Genomic DNA, 4,023 nt, shown 5'->3' on the forward strand with positions numbered 1-4,023 from the left:
ATTTCTCAACCCAGAAAGGTAATACATCTTCAAGGAGCTAAAAGCTATAATAGCAACATATTTTATCCCTAGCCTCTTAAACGATATCGCCTTGATCTAAATGGTCTCTCAGTTTCAGCAATTACCTCACAAGGTTTTTCTCTGTTTTGACTTAGGACCATTCGCCCTATCCTTAAACAACAGTAAAATTCTAAAAACTTTTGTCAAAGGAACATGATGACCCCAGCCCTGCAGTACGTTTGTGGGAGTTTATCTTTTTATTCTTTTTGATTATGTTTTTGATAATTTATTTTGGCTATTTATATAATTTCCCTGAAATATTGTAGTCCCTTGAAGAAAACAAAAGGACTATAAATGAGAATCTTACAAAGTCAAACTTCATCAAAAGCTGTTTCTTGGCTAATAGGAGGTTTTGATCTCTGGAGAGTAAGATGACTACGCACATTGTTTTGATTTTGATGAATGACCCTTGCTTAAGAGCAGCAAGTCAATAAATTAGAAATATGTCTTTTCAATATTTTATTAATAAATGTTAACTTTATGTATTAGTGGGGATCAGTATCAATTTTAAAGTTTAGTTTCCAGTATCCTTCAATGTCTTAAATTAAAAGTTGAATTCCTTGAAAATTAGTGAAAAAATATTTTTATATATTAACATATCATGAGTTCATTAAACCAAACCTTCCTTTTACTTCCATCTTTCTTTGCAATATCCAGAAACACAGACCTTAAAATACTTTAAGGCTTGTTGTATTCATTTCTGTATTTTAATTTGCATGAAGGAGAAAGAAAATGAGGGACCTGTCTTCCTGTGAGTGGTTTATTTCATTTAATGTAACATTCTCCAACCCCACACATTTTACTAAAATGTCACAATTTCACTCTTTCCTAGGCTGAATAATACAGCACTGTGAATTCATGCCACAGTTTCTTCATCTTTGTTGGTGGATATCTAGTCCTGTTTCCATCTCCAGTACTAGAGTAGTAAGATGAGAAAGACAACGATTATTCTTTCAAATATGCTTACCTGGTAAAGTTGATCAGAATATATAATAAAGAATATATAATTTGAAGTAAAATATTTTAAAAATGCAATGTCTTTGTTATTTATTGAACAAAAATGTCTTTCAGACATGGCATAGTTGTCAATAGTCTTCAATGTCTTAGAGAAAGCATAAAATTCTTTGAAAATTAGTGGAAAGGTTTTTGGAGGTGTGGCAAGTGTCTCATTTAGAACTTCAAAACAAAATGTTTTAAATAATACTCGACTACTACAAGATTATGTTCCAGGTGAAGTTATGGAAATCCAATGACTATCATGCTGTATTTAAATGTCTTTTGGTGGGAGAAGGGCTGAGGCCTTATGCCTAAGTAATCAAACCACTGTCTCTCTTTAGTCTCAGGTCCATTTACTTTAATTTAGCAATAAAGAAGATTTTCTGTGCTTAATAACACACATGTGTATCTACACATGTACTTACACACACTTTGAAGGGCATTGATGGATGCGTTTAATTCAAATGTACTTATCATTGTACATAAACAGAGATAGCAAAATAAAGATAGAATATACATACCTCAAATCTCCTCAGTATTGAAAGTAGCACAGCACAAATTTTAAATATTAATTGAAATTTTATTTTTTAAATCATGCTCAAAATAAAGGAATTTTAACATCCCATTATCATTCTCAAACCAAGGATATTATGTTGCATATGTCTAGCCAATCTTCATGTTATATTGCCTCAAATATGCATAACCAGTCCTACACATTCTGTAGCTGATGACATTAAATGCTTTAAAAATATTTTTCTCTAATGTAAAACAGGAACAGCCATATTCTGCTGCAAGTAAATATCATGATTAAGCTAAGTCATGTTTTAAAACACAGACTCAGAAATGGAATAAACACCCATAGCATTTTGGCTCAACACCAGTGGATATTGAAGAGTAAAGAATGCCATCATCAACAATGTTCTTAAGATGAAATTGTGAAACAAAACTTAGAAAATATTTGTGAGGCTCTAACCGAACATATAAGTTTTAAGTTTGTTCCATAACTTGGCGATGTTTTGTGTTTAGAAATACCTGTGGCCATTATGTATCTTGGTCTGTAGATAGCTTATAAATCTATTAGTCACCATGTGAACATATTAACCTTCATAGAAGCAGATGAGTTAAAGCCAGTCACAAGCCAGGCAGTTCTGGAAACCTAAAGAGTATCTAATGTCTGCTGCCTGAAAGTGATACTGAGAACTACCTATATCAGGTGTAGGCGTAGGTAACTGACAAGTCCTAGGCAAGAGCCATGGCCTTCTCCAACTGTGTGTCATGAACATCCCTGGACCTCATTCTACTTCATCTTTAGATTCCCCATGTTACCACCGTTTGCCCTCTAGGCACCCCATCTGGAGGTAAAGGTAACAGGTGTGGTGAGCAGAAGAAGGAAGAGATTAAGAACCTTTCACTTGGAAAACCACAGTCAAAGATAAAATTATTGAGATTCTGAAGGCAGGGGATGTACTGGGGGTAAAGATGTCAACTTCTCACAGGGTAGAGTCAGTTGAGAGAAGAGAACCTCAGCTGAGAAAATACCTCCATAAGATCAGATTGCAGGCAAGCCTGTAAGACATTTTCTTAATTAGATTAACTTGCTAGGGCCAAGCCCATTGTGGGTGGGACCACCCTTAGGCATACAGCCCCGGATTCTGTAAGAAATCAGGCTAGGCAAAGTGATGAGGAACAAACCATTAGGAGCCACTTCTCCATGGCCTTTGCTTCAGCTCCTGACTATGCTTCAGTTTCTGCCTTGGCTTCCTTCAATGACAAACTATGATATAGATGTGTAAGACTTGTTAGCCCTTTCAGTTCCAAATTACTTTTGGTCATGTTGACTTATCACAGAAATAGTCATGGTGACAAAGATGGGATATGATGCTATTCATTGGTAAAGGACTTTCTTGACATTTACAAGATCTGACATCTAACTTTTAAAAAAAAAAAAATAAGAAAAAATTTGAAATATAAAGAGTCCAGGGAAACTATTACATGATTCCTACCTGTTCTGTGGCCAGAGTTCTTTGCCACTGCTTTGATGGTCTCTGGTTCCAAATGAGAAAGGATGGAAGGAGTAAGATGATGTAGGTAATAAGGGTTCTATAACGTACTTTTTCACGGCTTATATATGTACATCTGGAAGCGACCCATCTTCCCATGACTTGAACTGCTTCCTGAAGTTTGTGCTTATCACTGGTGGTGAGTTCCCCGGTGTCTTGCCCACTGCTCTCCCTGACTGATGTATCTGAATGGTCTCCCTGCTATGCCTGGAGATAGCCTATTAGGGTTCTCTGTGGGACTTAATTAAACACTCCACAGTATTCAAGGACAAAGTCAGAAAATACAATTTGGAATTGAAACAATTAAGCACACACAGAACATGTGAAATTAGGTGGAACGATCTTGGGGATTCAGTTTCTATGATATTTATCTTTAGGAAAAAAATGCCTCTTCTCTCATTTTCACAGAAATAGAGGTTTCATTAGGGGTGCAGATAGGAAATTTTTCTCTGGTTGATCACATGATTTCTCCTTAGTTGCCCAGAATACACTTTGTCACATTTTGTCACTCCATTCTCGGCCCCTATTTGCTTCTACACTATGTGTTCAGTAACAGACCATTTCATCTTCATCCATCTTTCAGATTCTTCAAGTTTTATTGATGTCATATACAGTATCCTTTTCTGACCTTATTGTGAGCCTGGACCTAATATCAGACACTGAAGCTAGATGTCACTAACAGCTCTTAGCTGTGACAACCAACACCCAGGATCATTACTTCAGTTTTGGGATTTCTCAGAAGCTCCTGATCTCTTTGAATCCTCTTCCTTGCCCATCACACTTTATAGAAATGTATCTATTCCCTGGAGTAAGGCTTCCTGTTTTCTCTTTCATTCTTTTCCATTCTACTCTAGAGATTCCTATTCCCAAAAGCTTTATATTATCCATTTTTTTTCTCTACCCCTAC

Source organism: Mastomys coucha, unplaced genomic scaffold, assembly GCF_008632895.1.
Source record: "Mastomys coucha isolate ucsf_1 unplaced genomic scaffold, UCSF_Mcou_1 pScaffold14, whole genome shotgun sequence".
NCBI lineage: Eukaryota > Metazoa > Chordata > Mammalia > Rodentia > Muridae > Mastomys > Mastomys coucha.